The 17,104-nt window shown below is 44.8% G+C and overlaps 1 pseudogene across 1 annotated transcript in view; it reads left to right on the forward strand.

The window, feature by feature from the left end:
- Positions 1 to 17,104, forward strand: part of LOC144685696 (E3 ubiquitin/ISG15 ligase TRIM25-like) — a 46,566-nt pseudogene that overhangs the window by 12,091 nt on the left and 17,371 nt on the right. Inside the window, exon 2 of the transcript XR_013577763.1 lies at positions 6,780 to 6,875. The product of XR_013577763.1 is annotated as an E3 ubiquitin/ISG15 ligase TRIM25-like (transcript). The remainder of the gene's footprint in view (positions 1 to 6,779; positions 6,876 to 17,104) is intronic.

Genomic DNA, 17,104 nt, shown 5'->3' on the forward strand with positions numbered 1-17,104 from the left:
CTTTGTGAAGACAGAACTAAAGTATGTATTTAGTTGGTCAGCCATTTCTTTGTTCCCCATTATAAATTCCCCTGTTTCTGACTGTAAGGGACCTACATTTGTCTTCACCAATCTTTTTCTCTTCACATACCTATAGAAACTTTTACAGTCAGTTTTTATGTTCCCCGCAAGCTTACTCTTGGACTCTATTTTCCTCTTCTTAATCAATCCCTTGGTCCTCCTTTGCTGAATTCTAAACTGCTCCCAATCCTCAGGTCTGTTGTTTTTTTGAGCCAATTCGTAGGCCTCTTCCTTGCATGTAATACTATCTCTAATTTCCCTTGTAAGCCATGGTTTGGCCACTTTTCCTGTTTTATTTTTGCGCCAGACAGGATTAAACAATTATAAAAACAAAAAACTACTGCGGATGCTGGAAATCCAAAACAAAAACAGAATTACCTGGAAAAACTCAGCAGGTCTGGCAGCATCGGCGGAGAAGAAAAAAAAAGAACCTCCCTGTCGCTTGCCATTTTAACACTCCACCCTTCTCTCTTGCCCACATGTCTGTCCTTGGCTTGCTGCATTGTTCCAGTGAAGCCCAACGCAAACTGGAGGAACAGCACCTCATCTTCCGACTAGGCACTTTATAGCCTTCCGGGCTGAATATTGAATTCAACAACTTTAGATCTTAAACTCCCTCCCCCCATCCCCACCCCATTTCTTCCCCCCCCCTTTTGTTTTTTTCAATAATTTATATAGATTTTTCTTTTCCCACCTATTTCCATTATTTTTAAATCTACAACTAATACCTTGTCAGTCTTTCCACCCCACCCCCACTAGAGCTGTACCTTGAGTGTCCTGCCATCCATTCTTAATTAGCACATTTTCTTAGATAATATCACCACCTTCAACACCTCTTTGATCCTTTTGTCTGTGACATCTTTTGATTATCTGCTCCTATCACTGCTTGCTTGTCCCTACAACCACTCCCCCCCTCAACTTCTCTCCCCCCACCACCCCGCCCCCCCCCAACCTTAAACCAGCTTATATTTCACCCCTCTCCTAACTATACTCAGTTCTGCTGAAGGGTCATGAGGACTCGAAACGTCAACTCTTTTCTTCTCCGCCGATGCTGCCAGACCTGCTGAGTTTTTCCAGGTAATTCTGTTTTTGTTTAGGAATAAACAATTGTTGCAGTTCACCCATGCACTCTTTGAATGTTTGCCATTGCCTATCCACCATCATCCCTTTAAGTAACGTTTCCCAATCCATCATAGCCAACTCGCACCTCATACCATCGTAGTTTCCTTTATTAAGATTCAGGCCCCAAGTCTCAGAATCAACTACGTCACTCTCCGTCTTGATGAAGAATTCTATCATATTATGGACACTCATCCCCAAGGGGCCTCGCACAACTAGATTGCCAATTATTCCTTTCTCATTACACAATACCCAGTCGAGGATGGCCTGTTCTCTCATTGGTTCCTCAATGTATAGGTCCAGAAAAACATCCCACATACACTCCAGGAATTCCTCCTCTTCGGTATTGTTACTAATTTGATTTGCCCAATCTATATGCATATTAAAGTCACCCATTATTACAGATGCTCCTTTATTACTTGCATCTCTAATTTTCTGTTTAATGCCATTGCCAACATCACCACTACAGTTTGGAGGGTCTTTATGCAACCCCCACTAACGTTTTTTGCCCCTTAGTGTTTCTCAGCTCTACCCATACAGATCCAACATCGTCGGAGCTAATATCTTTCCTCACCATTGCGTTAATTTCCTCTTTAACCAGCAATGCAACTCCACCGTCTTTTCCTTTTTGTCTGTCCTTCCTAAATACTGAATACCCCTGGATGTTCAGTTCCCATCCCTGGTCACCCTGCATCCACGTCTCCGTAATCCCGACTATATCATACCTGTTTACATTTATTTGCGCGATTAATTCATCCACTTGATTGCGAATGCTCCTCGCGTTAAGGCACAAAGCCTTAAGGCTTGTCTTTTTAACATTACTTGTCCCGTTCCCACTATTTTTCACTGCGGCCCTGTTTGATTCTTGCCCTTGATTTCTCTGACTATCACCTTTCTTATTCCACTTTCTATCTTTTGTTCTTGTCTTTGATTCCCCTTCCTCTGACTCCTTGCATAGATTCCCATCCCCCTACCATTTTAGTTTAAACCCTCCCCAACCACTCCAGCAAATGTTCCCCCTAAGACATCAGTCCTGGATCTGCCCAGGTGTAACCCGTCCAGTTTGGACTGGTCCCACCTTCCCCAGGAATCTGAAACCCTCCCCTTCACACCATCTCTTCAACCACGTATTCATCCGATATATCCTGCTATTTCTACTCTGACTGTCACGTGGCACTGGTGGTAATCCTGAGATCGCTATCTTTAGGTCCCACTTTTCAATTGACTTCCTAACTCCCTATATTCTGCTTTTAGGACCTCATCCCTTTTTTTACCTATGTTGTTTGTACCAATGTGTACTACGAACACTGGCTTTTCATCCTCCCCCTTCAGAATGTCCTGTGGCCGCTCTGAGACATCCTTGACCCTAGCACCAGGGAGGCAACATACCATCCTGGAGTCTCGTTTGCGGCCACAGAAACGCCTATCTATTCCCCTTACAATTGAATCCCCTATAACTATTGCATCCCCACACTTTTTACTCCTCCCTTGTGCAGCAGATCCAACAGTGGTGCAACAAATTTGGCTGTTGCTGCTTTCTCCTGAGAGGCCATTCCCCCAGTATCCAAAGCGGTATATCTGTTTTGCAGGGGAATAGCCACAGGAGATTCCTGCACTGCCTGCTTAGTCCTCTTGCTTTGCCTGGTGGTCACCCATTCCCCTTCCTGCCTGTGACAATGATGACATTGTAAAGGGCTGCGAGCACCTCCACCATGGCCAGCTTTAGCAAGGAGATTGTAGTATAACTTGCTCCATTGTCCAATTGTTCTGCAGCCCCCTAAAACGCTCATTAATTCGCAGTTGACGCCCATGGGTCAAAAAGTTCAAGAGCATTTGGTGGCACTTTCAGGCCTATGCGTTCCTTGAGTGACCAGATAAGAAAGAGGCCCAACTCCAAGCATGTCAATGTGCTGTGCCTGAACTGTCTCAGCTGTGGAAGAATACTCACTTTATACATGGTTTCCCTAATGTGTGGCCACTTCCCTTCCCCGCCCGCATGTGCTTGTGTGCTACCATCAGACTGTGCTCCCTTGCCGCCGCACCCCCGCCCCACCCCAACCGCAGTGCAGCCCTTGCCCTGCCACCACACTGTCAACCAGTCAAGAAAAAGCCACTTGCCTATGCCCTCACCTGAATGCACAGTGCCTCTTCCTTGAAGTCAAATGGGGGGACCTCGTGAGTGCTGCGCAATGTTAGTATGCACTCACGTCCGAGTTCCACTCGAAGTTCAGCTTGCCAGGTGCACATCTTCTAAATGCTGTTGTGAATTAAGCCGTTTTGAAGTCACGCCAACGTGGACGGTAAATTCGGCGTGGGGGGATGATTCCAGCAGGCAGACAAGATGCTGAGATGCAAACGCATTGAAATTACATTCCTGACATTGGATGGCCATTGACGGGCAGAGCGGAGGATGGCTAACTGGTTTCACAACGATGTGAAACCGATTTTTGGCCTTCCCACATCTTGCCCACTCCCCCGGCAATCCGCTGTCAACAGAGGTGGAAAATTCCAGCCAAAGAGGCTGCAAAGGAATATCAATCGGTTAAGTGAGTGGGCAAAAAATTTTCAGATGGAATATAATGTGGGAAAATATGAGTTGGTCCACTTTTTTGGGAGGAATAGAAGTGCAGAATATTATTTAAATTGAAACTTCAGAATGCTACAGTACAGAGAGATCTGGGTGTGCTCACACATGAAAGACAAAGCTAGTGTGCAGGTACAGTAAGTAATTAGGAAGCCAGATGGAATGTTTGCCTTTCTGCAAGGTGAAAGGAATGTAAAAGTAGGAAAATCTTGCCACAAGTTGATAGGGCATTGGTAAGCCCGCACCGAAAGCACTGTGTACAGATTTGGTTTCCTTATTTTATGAAGGATATATTTGCATTGGGGGCTGATTCCTGGGATGAAGGAGTTGCCTAATGAAACCCTGATTGAATCCCCTTCCTGGTCACAGTCTGAGCCTGAACCAGACTTATTACCATCCTGATGCATATTTGACCCTGAGCTGAACTTCTGACCTCATAACCATTGCATCACTAGGACCACAGAATACCACCACCAGAATATTACCTGTCTCCACCCATGTCTCAGCTACTGAAATCATCATAAATTCTGTGTTACGCCAGAGTTGAATATTCCAATGCTCCTCTGATCAGACCTTGCATCCTCCATAAATATGAGCTCATTTAAAACTCTACTGCCCATATCCTAACTTGCACTGTGTCAAAATCCTGGAACGCCCTCCCTAACAGCAATGCGGGTATATCTACACCACATGGGTCAGGATTTTCCAAGCTGGGGGCGGGGCCCGCTCACCGACATGTGAAATGACGCGCGGTGATGTCGGGTGGAACTCCCGACGTCACTGTGCCCCATTTAAATTTTCAGGTAGGCAGGGGCTCAGCAAAATCAGCTGTGCACCCGCTGACCTGTCAATGGCCTTAAGGTTGGTGGGCAGGCAGTCATTAGAAAAAGAATGATGAGGTTTCATGTAGGTTTTAAAAAATTTAATTAAAGGTTTTTAATAAGTTATGGACATGTCCCAACTCATGTGACAGTGTCACATGAGGGGACATGGCAGGGATTTTTCTTTTTTCGATTTTTAATAATTTGTACATTAGAGACAATCTCCCTGAGGCAGCACTTAGCCTCAGGGAGATGAGTGCACTCTTTCGTGTGCGTGTGTGAAAGAGCGCATTCTCGGGTTTAGGGATTCCCCCTCACCCGCTGCATCGCGCTTCCGTGCGGACCTCACGCTGGGCGGGCCTTAATTAGCCCGCCCACGTCAAATGGCAATGCGCCCCCAATCGGAGGTGCGCCTCCATGCACCCACACTTCAACACCGCCCCCCCCCCACCCACCCCTCCCGACGGGGTGAAAATCCTGCCCATGGGCTACAGAGGTTCAAGAAGGCAGCTCACCACCACCTTGTCAAGTGCAATTAGAGATGGGCAATAAATACTGGCCTAGCCACTGATGCCCACATCCCATAAATGAATAAAAAATATTGAAGGCTCTTTCTTCTATCACCCCTATGCTTGCTGACCTACATTGGCTCCCGATCTGGCAACACCTTGATTTTAAAATTCTCATCCTTGTGTTCAATTCCCTCTATTTGCATACTCCTCTGTAACGCTGTAATCTCCTCCAGCCATACAGTGAATATTACAATGCTGGAGAGGATGCTAAGGACAAAATTGATTTGATTAGAGCTAAGAAACAATAGAGGTAAATTAGACGACGGGGCGCGTTCTATAGTTCACCAACTAGTGGGAAAGATACAGAGAAGCAAATTTGTAGGGAAAATACAGTGAGGTGAAAGAATTGTAGAGTACTGATAAATGAGTACTTTAATTATCCTGATGTAGAGTGGGAGCATAATAGGGTACACAGAAAGAACATGTTCATGCCTTGTGCCTTTTTCAACTAAACAAAAGCTTGGTGGACAGCCATTCCCTGGTGCAGTTCCCATGGCAATGCCCCAACTAATCAGAATCAACTGGCATGGGTTGAGTTCAAACTAAAGCTTGGGGTTAACTGTTCATTGGTGCACTCTCCATTGCAATACCTCAACCAACCAGAGTTCACTTGCCAACCAAGCAGCACCCTCTTCTCACGCAGCATAAATTTGAAATTTGGTATTCTTGCGATTCTGTCCTGATGAGTGCAAAATGAAAAGCTTCAACAGTATGTCTCTTTTTTCAACAATATATTAATGTCCTAGACTTGAGTATAAAGGTCACAATTTCAAAATTTACACATGACACAAAACTTGAAGCTCTGTGAACTGTGATGAGGATAGTGATAGACTTCAAAAAGACATAGATAGACTGGTTGAATGGGCAGACAAGTGGTGCATGCAACTTAATGCAGAGTAGTGCCAAGTGATACATTTTGGTGGGAAGAATGAATATAAAATAAAAGATACAATTCTAAAGAGGGTGCAAGAATATAGGGAGCTGGAGTGTATGTGCACAAATCATTGAAGATGGCAGGACAGGTTGAAAAAGAGGCTACTAAGGCAAACGGAATCCTGGGTTTTATAAACAGAGGCATAGAGTAAGGAAGTTAGGATCGGGAATGCACTGCCGGAGAAAGTGGTGGAGGCAAATTAAATTGTGGCTTTCAAAAGGGAATTGGATAAAAACTCAAAGAGAGAACTGGCAGGTTTATAGGGAAAGCGGGACGGAGTGGAACTAGCTGAGTTGCTCTTGCAGAGTCACAATGGGCTGAATGGCCTCCTTCTGTGCTGTAACCATTCTATGATTCAAACCCTCCGAAAAATCCACCTTTCCCTAATTCTGGCTTTTTGTACATCCCCAGCTTCCTTTACCCCACCATGGCCATGCCTTCAGCAGTCTTGACCTGCAGCTCTAAAATTCCCAAACCTCCTTGTCTCTCCACCTCTCCCTCTCCTCCTTTAAGAGGCTTCTTAAAATCTAGCTCTTTAACCAAGCATTTTCTCACCTGTCTAGGTGTCTCCTCCTTTGCCCCAGGATGAATTTTTGACTGATAACGCTCCTGTGAAGGAATGTTTTACTGTGTTAAAAGCATGGTATAAAGCAGGTTGTTATTTAAACACTTTCTAAATGTCTTTACAGGAAGAACTGGGGAGAGAAATCAAGAAGCTTTGGGGAGTCCAGCAGAATTGTTCCATCAAACAGCGAGACTTGGAGAGAATAGAAGCTGAAATAAAGGTAGGAAAAAGTGGAACTGGATTTTGAAAGGGTTTCTCTCTTCACTGAGTCAATGAGCACATCAGAAACAGGCCTTCCAAACCAGGCTGGTTCTGTTGGGGCCGAGTCACTGATTACACTGAGTTCCCATGTGTTTGATATGAGTGGGAGCTGCTTAACTCTACCTGCATCTCCCAGGGAATATTATTCCAGTACTTGGACACTGGATTTTATGAAACAGACACAGCCAGAGGCTGGCATTTGAAGACCTGTTCTGAAGCGTGTATCGTACGAACGTAGGAAGTGTTATGATCCCAGCTGATGTTACTACTGGACAGGTGCAGTAGATCCCAGGGTGGAACCTGGTTTGAAAGATCCTAACTTTTATTTTTGGTTTGGAAATGTGGAGAGTGGCTACTGAACAGAGTCACAGGAGTCAGCTAATGAACTTTTAACAAAAAAATACAACATTTATTAAACATGAAAAATGAACTACATTACATTACTCCTTCACCCACGACTATATTTTTACAGATAAATGCAGATTCGTAAGGATAACACAAGATATAAATGCTATCTTATACTCCAATGTTCACAGTAAGTACACAGTACATGTAAGCCATTACCTGTGGTAAGGCACACCACACTCTGAAACCAAGGGTAGGATTCCACCTCACCACCCCCCCTGTCCGCCAGGAAGCGCTGTGCGCTCCCTGTGTGGGTGGAGGGAATCCCTAAACCTGAGAGTGCGCTCTTTCGCGCATGCGCACGAAAGAGCGCACTCATCTCCCTGAGGCTAAGTGCTGCCTCAGGGAGATCATCTCTACTGTACAATTTATTAAAAATAGAAAAAAAAATACCTGACATGTCCCCTCATGTGACACTGTCACATGAGCTGGGACATGCCCATAACTTTAATTAAATTTTTAAAAACCTACATGAAACCTCATCCTGCCCATGGATGAGGTTTCATACTTTTTCTAATGCCCGCCAGGGCTACTGGCCTGCCCACCAACCTCAAGGTTGGACAGGCAGGTCCATAAATTACTTAAGTGACTCTGTCAATGGCCTCAATTGGCCATTGACAGGTCGGCGAGCGTACAGCTGATTTTGCTGAGCCCCCGCCTACCTGAAAATTTAAATGGGGCGCGGTGACATCGGGATTCCGTCTGACATCACCGCACGTCATTTTAAGCGTCAGCGAGCGGGCCCCGCCCCAGCTCTCCGACAGGAAAATCCTGCCCCAAGAGACAAAAGGCCCCCCCAAACAGATGCTATAGACCCCTCATCAACTCCCCCCAGACACTTGTCACAGCATGAGCCAACCAGTCTCACTGAACTCTGTCTTTCACATGAGGGTTTCCGATCTCCATTCTCAAAGAACCTGCTTTGAAATCTTCTCCCAAATAATGCTTTCTATCGGATGCCTTCCACAAGGGTCCACCTCCCAGGTTTTGAACTATCTTTCTGATATTCATCTCCCCTGGTTCGCCATGTGCCTTCAAGCTTTCTTCAATGCACTCTCTCTCTCTCTCATTCAGCTCTGCCAACAGAATACCACTGTTTTACATGCCCAAAGTAAAGAGTTACAGACCTTCAGACCTGCCTGTCCAACCTCCTTGGATCTTCTGGTTTCTCGCAAGTCCATTTTGCTTTAAGTCTGCATCCTGCCTCTTTCTCCCTTTAAGCTTCAAGCCTTTCTCTCTGCTCCTTGCTATTAACTTCACTTAAAAGGACCTTTTCCAGATTCCTGTTCTTTCCCTTTGACTAGAAGGCCTTCCCAGTATCCCCTACCTTCTGTTCTTTGGGGAAACCTGCCTCCTACAGCTTCCTCCTGTCCAAAAGAACATAAGAAATAGGAACAGGAGTAGACCAGTTGGCCCCTCAAGCCTGCTCCGCCACTCAATAAGATCATGGCTGATCTTCTTGTGTTTCGATTTCTACATTTCCATCTAACCCCGATGACCTTTGATTCCCTTGCCTAACAAGAATCTATCTAACTCTGCCTTAAAAATATTCAATTACCCCGCCTTCACCACCTTCTGAAGCAGAGAATTCCAAAGTCTAACAGCCCTCTGAGAGAAAAAATTTCTCCTCACCTCTGTCCTAAAAGGGCAGCCCCTAATTTTAAAACAGTGCTCACCCACAAGAGGAACCATCTTTTAGACATCCACCTTGTCAAGCCATTCAGGATCTTGTATACTTTAATCAAATCGCTCTTCTAAACTCCAGTGGAAACAAGCCCATTCTATCCAACCTTTCCTAAGACAACCCACTCATTCCAGGTATCAATCTAGTAAACCTCCTCTGAACCGCCTCCAATGCATTTACATCCTTCCTTAAATAAGGAGACCAAAACTGCACACAGTATTTGAGGTGTGGTCTCACCAATGCCCTGTATAACTAAAGCTTAACATCCTTGCTTTTATGTTCAATCCCTCTCGTAATAAAGGATAGCATTCTATTAGCCTCCTTAATTACTTGCTGTACCTGCATGCTAACTTTTTGTGACTCATGTACTAGAACACCTAGACCCCTCTGCACCTCAGAATTATGCAGCCATTCTCCATTTAAGTAATACTCTGCTTTTTTATTCTTCCTGCCAAAGTGAACAACTTCACATTTTCCCACATTAAACTCCATTTACCAGATCCTTGCCCACTTACTCAACCTATCTATATCCATCTGCAACCTTCTCATGTCCTCTTCACAACATACTTTCCTACCTATCTTTGTGTCATCTGCAAATTTAGCTACCATGTCTTCACTCCCCTCATTTAAGTCATTGATGTGAAACATAAAAAGTTGAGGCCCCAGTACAGATCCCTGTGGGATGCTACTCGTCTCATTCTGCCAATCCGAAAAAGACCCATTTATGTATACTCTCTGCTTTCTGCCAGCCGGCCAATCGGCCAATCTTTTATCCATGCTAATATGTTACCCACTCACTATGCCATGCGTTTTTATTTTCCATAATAATCTTTGATGTGGCACCTTATCAAATACCTTCTGGAAATCCAAGCACAGTACATCTACAGGTTCCCCTGTATCCACTGCGCATGTTACGCCTTCAAAAAACCCCAATAAATTGGTTAAACATGATTTTCCTTTCACAAAGCCATGCTGACTCTTACCAATTGCCTTGAGTTCTTCTAAGTGCCCAGCTATAACCTCCTTAATGATCGATTCTAATAACTTCCCCACGACAGACGTCTAGCTAACTAGTCTATAGTTTCCTGTTTTCTGCCTCCCTCTCCTCTTGAATAGAGGGGTTATATTTGCTACTTTCCAATCTGATGGAGCCTTTCCAGAATCTAGTGAATTTTGGAAAATTAACACCAGCGCATCGACTACTTCATTAGCCACCTCTTTTAAGACCCTAGGATGTAATCAATCGGGACCCGGAGACTTGCCAGCCCGCAGCTCCATCAATTTTCTCAGTACCGTTAACCAAAGTGATTCACTTTCACAAAGTGATTCCCGTCCACCTCCTGATTTGCACCTATATCCAGCTTCTCCTAGTCCCTGTTTCCAACCTTAGTTTGGGACTTGCTACCTGTCCCTCTCCTATGCTGCTTCTGCTGGCAGCTGCTTCCAACCTTAGAGCATAATGCAACTGAACTGAAACTACTTTTTCTCTGTCTCGGTGGGTCCCCATGTGGGCGTTGCTAGGCAACAGCCAAGTTTTTTCTACCTTGTGTTTGTTTTAACTTTCCTTCAATAAATTGCAGGCATTTTTGAAAGTGAAACTAAAACGTAAGTTCTCCCCTTTCTTAAAACACAAATACAGAAATACAAACTAAACTTAAACTTAAAGCTAAAACTCATTCCTAACACCAACAAAAATAAATATAACTTACTTAAAACTATCTCTACTTCCTAACAAAAGGAAGAGGAAGAAAATCCCATTAGTCCCAGTGAGCCTGCTCCATGCAGACAGGGTTCAATCACACACACTACTGATCCACCCTGAACCATGTACTCAACTGGGAAAGTCAAACAGAAGAGAGAATAAATCCCTGCAGCTAATTCAGGACAAACTCGGGGAAATTCCTCTCCAGCTCCCTTTTAAAGGGTGGTAATGACTCCATACCCACCACATGTTCAGGAAGCCTATTCCAGAGATCGAGGACTCTAGTGTCTAACATAACTCTGTGTCTATGGATTTTATACACAGACTCTCTAATCCTGTCATCCCGATCCATCTCACGTACCTCACCCAATGAGTGAATCCAATAACCTGTCCATCATTTTAAAAATCTCAATCTTGTCCCTCTCAGCCTGCTTTTCTCTAAATCGCCCAAACTCTTGGAGCTGATCCTCGGAACTAAAATCCATCAGACTCTGTGCCATTCCGGTCACCGTCCTCTCCAGAATCTCAATCTCCTTCACCAGGTGTGGGCACCAAAACTGGAGCCATCACTCCAAGCGTGGATGGACCAGGTGTCAGTGCCATACCCAGTCTAAATACAGTGCTCTCTCTTTCAAACTCAAGACAACACTGGTTAAACTCTGTTTTCTCTCCCAGTAGACACCCCCCCACTGTTTGTCTATCTTTAATGGGTGATGGAGTAGTGATCTAAACAAACTGTCCCGTCCTTGGAAAGTGCTGTGTGCTCAGGGTAACAGATGTGTGGAAGGCCCATTTGTAATGAGAGAAAAGCAAAATACTGTGGCTGCTGGAGATCTGAAATAAAAACTAAAAGTGCTGGAAAAACTCAGCAGGTCTGGCTGTATCTATTAAGAGAGAGAGAGAGACAGAGTTAACTTCTCAAGTCCAATCTGGCTTTTTTTTTGGAACTGAGAAGAGGCAGAAATGTGATGGGTTTATGCTGTTGAAAAACTAGGGAGGGGCAGGTGGAGAAAAGGGGGGGTCAGGGATAGGTCGGAGGGTGGAGGAGGTTAAATTACAAAAATGTCATGAAACAAAAGGCAAAGAGAGTGGTAATGGCAGTAGTAAAGGAACAAAGCATTGACCCAGAGTAGGTGTTGATAACAGAATAAGGGTCAGTGTTGTCTGAAAAAACAAAGCATGACAACAAGATACAGATTGGGACTCGGGGGGAAAAAATACAAAATGGAGGACAGAGTTCATGGTCTGAAGTTGTTGAACTCAATGTTGAGTCTAGAAGGCTGTAAAGTGCCTAACTGGAAGATGATGTGCTGTTCCCAAGCTTGACATGGACTTCACTGGAACATTGCAGCAGACCACAGACAGAAATGTTAGCGTGAGAGCAAGGTGGTGAATTGAAATGGCAAGCAACCAGAAGTTTGGGGTCATGCTTGCGGACTGAATGAAGGTGTCCTACAAAGCAGACACCTAGTATGCATTTGGTCTCCCCAATGTAGAAGAGATCACATTGTGAGTAGCAAATATAGTAGTTGAAAAAAGTGCAAGTAAATCGCTGCTTCACCTGGAAGATGTATTTCTGGCCATGGACAATGAGGAGAGAAGAGGTAAAGGGGCAGATGTTATATCTCCAACAATTGCATGGGAAGGTGCCTTTGGAAGGGAATGAGGTGTTGGGGGTGATGAGGAATGGACGAGGGTGTCGTGGAGGGAACGTTTGCTGACGGGAGGGGAAGATGTGTTTGGTGGTGGTATCAAGCTAGAGTTGGTGGAAATGGCAGAGGATAATCCTTTGAATGTGGAGATTGGTGAGGTGGAAAGAAAGGACAAGGGAACCTATCATGGTTCTAGGAGGGGTGGGAAGGAGTGAGGGGGAAGCATGGGAAATGGATTGGACATGCTTGAGAGCACTGTCAACCACATTGAGGAGGAATCCTCGGTTGAAAAAAAAGGAAGGCACATCTCGGAAGTGCCGTTGTGGAAGTTAGCATCATCACAACAAATGCAATAGGGAAACTGGGAGAATGGAATAGAAAATAGGAGCAGGAGTAGGCCATTCGGCCCTTCGAGCCTTCTCCGCCATTCATTATGATCATGGCTGATCATCCAACTCAATAGCCTGCTCCTGCTTTCTCCCCATATCCTTTGATCACTTTCGCCCCAAGATCTATATCTAACTCCTTCTTGAAAGCATACAATGTTTTGGCCTCAACTACTTTCTGTGGTAGCGAATTCCACAGGCTCACCACTCTCTGGGTGAAGAAATATTTCCTCATCTCAGTCCTAAATGGTCTACCCCGTATCGTCAGACTGTGAACCCTGGTTCTGGATTCCCCCAACATTGGGAACCTCCTTCTTGCATCCACTCTGTCTAGTCCTGTTAGAATTGTATAGGTTTCGATGAGATCCCCCCTCATTCTTCTGAACTTCAGCGAATATAATCCAAATCGGCTCAACCTCTCCTCATATGTCAGTCCCGCCATCCCAGGAATCAGTCTGGTAAACCTTCACTGCATTCCCTCTATAGCAAGAACATCCTTCCTCAGATAAGGAGACCAAAACTGCACACAATATTCCAGGTGTGGTCTCACCAAGGCCCTGTATGATTGCAGCAAGACATCCCTGCTCCTGTATTCGAATCCTTTCGCTATGAACACCATTTGCCTTCTTTACCACCTGCTGCACCTACATGCTTACCTTCAGCGACTGGTATACGAGGACACCCAGTTCTCGTTGCACATTCCCCTCTCTCAATTTATAGCCATTCAGATAATAATCTGCCTTCCTGTTTTTGCTACCAAAATGGATAACCTCACATTTATCCACATTATACAGCATCTGCCATGCATTTGTCCACTCACTCAGCTTGTCCAAATCACACTGAAGCATCTCTGCATCCTCCTCACAGCTCACCCTCCCACCCAGCTTTGTGTCATCTGCAAATCTGGAGATATTACACTTAGTTCCCTCATCTAAATCATTAATATATATTGTGAATAGCTGGGGTCCCAGCTCCGATCCCTGTGGTACCCCACTAGTCACTGCCTGCCATTCGGAAAAAGACCCATTTATTCCTACTCTTTGTTTTCTGTCTGCGCACCAGTTTTCTATCCATCTCAATACACTACCCCCAATCCCATGCACTTTAATTTTTACACGCTAATCTCTTACGTGGGATTTTGACGAAAGCCTTCTGAAAGTCCAAACAAACCACATCCACTGGCTCGAGGGCCCCTGATCAACCCTACTAGTTACACCCTCGAAAAATTCCAGTAGATTTGTCAAGCCTGATTTCATTTTCGAAAATCCACGCTGACACTGTCCAATTCTGCCACTATTTTCCACGTGCTCAGCTATTAAATCTTATATAATGGACTCTAGAATTTTCCCCACTACCGACGTCAGGCTGACTCGTCTATGATTCCCTGTTTTCTCTCTACCTCCCTTTTTAAATAGTGGGGTTACATTAACTACCCTCCAATTTGTAGGAACTGTTCTAAAGTCTATGGAATGTCGGAAGATGACCACCAATGCATCCACTATTTCTAGGGCCATTTCCTTAAGTACTCTGAGATGTAGATTATCAGGCCCTAGATTATCACGCCCTGGGGATTTATTGGCCTTCAATCCCATCAATTTCTGCAACACCATTTCCTACTAATACTGATTTCTTTCAGTTCCTCCCTCTCATTAAACCCTGTGTTCCCCAACATTTCTGGTATGTTATTTGTGTCCTCCTTTGTGAAGACAAAACTAATGTTTGTATTTAGTTGGTCAGCCATTCCTTTGTTCCCCATTATAAATTCCCCTGTTTCTGACTGTAAGGGACCTACATTTAGCTTCACTGATCTTTGTCTCTTCACATACCTATAGAAATTTTTACAGTCAGTTTTTATGTTCCCCGCAAGCTTACTCTCATACTCTATTTTCCTTTTCTTAATCAATCCCTTGGTCCTCCTTTGCTGAATTCTAAACTGCTCCCAATCCTCAGGTCTGTTGTTTCTTCTGGCCAATTTGTATGCCTCATCCTTGCATCTAATGCTATCTCTAATTTCCCTTGTAAGCCATGGCCACCTTTCCTGTTTTACTTCGGCGCCAGACAGGAATAAACAATTGTTGCAGTTTACCCATGCGCTCTTTGAATGTTTGCCGTTGCCTATCCACCATCCTCCCTTTAAGTAACATTTCCTAATCCATCATAGCCAACTCGCACCTCATACCATCGTAGTTTCTTTTATTAAGATTCAGGACCCTAGTCTCAGAATCAACTACATCGCTCTCCATCTTGATGAAGAATTCTATCATATTATGGTCGCTCATCCCCAAGGGCCTCGCACAACTAGATTGCCAATTATTCCTTTCTCATTACACAATACTCAGTCTAGGAGGGCCTGTTCTCCAGTTGGTTCCTCAACGTATTGGTCCAGAAACCCATCCCATATACACTCCAGGAATTCCTCCTCTGTGGTATTGTTACTAATTTGATTTGCCCGATCTGTATGAAGATTAAAGTCACCCATAATTACAGATGTTCCTTTATTGCATGCATCTCTAATTTCCTGTTTAATGCCATTCCCAACATCACCACTACAGTTTGGGGGTCTATATACAACCCCCACTAACGTTTTTTGCTACTTAGTGTTTCTCAGCTCTACCCATACAGATTCCACATAGTCAGAGCTAATATCTTTCCTCACTATTGCATTAAGTTCCTCTTTAACCAGCAATGCAACTCCACCGCCTTTTCCTTTTTGTCTGTTCTTCCTAAATACTGAATAGCCCTGGATGTTCAGTTCCCATCCCTGGTCACCCTGCAGCCATGTCTCCGTAATCCTGACTATATCATACCTGTTTACATCTATTTGCACGGTTAATTCATCCACTTTATTGCGAATGCTGCTCACATTAAGGCACAAAGCCTTAAGGCTTGTCTTTTTAACATTACTTGTCCCGTTCCCACTATTTTTCACTGAGGCCCTGTTTGATTCTTGCCCTTGATTTCTCTGACTATCACCTTTCTTATTCCGCTTTCTGTCTTTTGTTCTTGTCCTTGATTCCTGCTCCTCTCTCTCCTTGCACACGTTCCCATCCCCCTGCCATTTTAGTTTAAACCCTGCCCAACCACTCTAGCAAATATTCCCCCTAAGACATCAGTCCCGGTCCTGCCCAGGTGTAATCCATCCAGTTTGTACTGGTCCCACCTCCCTCAGAACCGGTCCCAATGTCCCAGGAATCTGTAACACTCCCCCTCACACCATCTCTTCAGCCATGTATTCATCCGATATATCCTGCTATTTCTACTCTGACTGTCACGTGGCACTGGTCGTAATCCTGAGATCACTACCTTTGAGGTCCTACTTTTCAACTTACTTCCTAACTCCCTATATTCTGCTTTTAGGACCTCATCCTTTTTTTACCTATGTCGTTTGTACCAATGTGTACCACAACCACTGGCTGTTCACCCTCCCCCTTCAGAATGTCCTGTGGCCGCTCTGACATCCTTGACCCTAGCACCAGGGAGGCAACATACCATCCTGGAGTCTCATTTGCGGCCACAGAAATGCCCTATCTATTCCCCTTACAATTGAATCCCCTATAACTATTGCATTCCCACACTTTTTACTCCTCTCCTGTGCAGCAGAGCCAACCGTGGTGCAACGAATTTGGCTGTTGCTGCTTTCCCCTGAGAGGCTTTTCCCCCAACAGTATCCAAAGCAGTATATATGTTTTGCAGGGGAATAGCCACAGGAGATTCCTGCCTCTTGCTCTGCCTGGTGATCACCCATTCCCTTCCTGCTTGTGGGCTCTTAGCCTGTGGTGTGACCACCTCTCTATACATGCTATCTACAATACTCTCCGCCCCGTGGATGCTCCAGTGTCCCCAGCCGCCGCTCCAGCTCCGAAACCCGGGCTTCCAGGAGCTGCAGCTGGAGACACTTCCTGCACACATGCTAGCTTCAGGCACTGGAAATGTTCCTGGCTTGCCACATAGAGCAGGAGGAGCACACCACGGCTTTGAGCTCTCCTGCCATGACTTACCCCTTTAAACTAAATTAAACCTTTTGGAAGATACTTAATTTCAAATAATATCAATTACCCTAGGGCCCTTCTTCCGTGTTCCTCATTGTTACAGAATATCGCCCTTACAAACGATGAACCACAAAATAAGACCTTAAAAACCACAAGCGATAAAAGTAGTAAATACTTACCTGACCATACTCACGGTACCCAAAGGATCACCTCATGCCCTCCTCACCGAACTCCCTCAATCACCAAACCCCAAATTAAGCACTCTACTGCAGCTCACAGCAGCACTCCAGTGCAGACAAAGTCAGCACTGTAAGATGGCCTGTTTTGATACTCTCTGAATCTAGCCTCTGAAAACCTGTTTAAGCCAGTT

This window comes from Cetorhinus maximus, chromosome 10 (genome assembly GCF_964194155.1).
Source record: "Cetorhinus maximus chromosome 10, sCetMax3.hap1.1, whole genome shotgun sequence".
Lineage (NCBI taxonomy): Eukaryota > Metazoa > Chordata > Chondrichthyes > Lamniformes > Cetorhinidae > Cetorhinus > Cetorhinus maximus.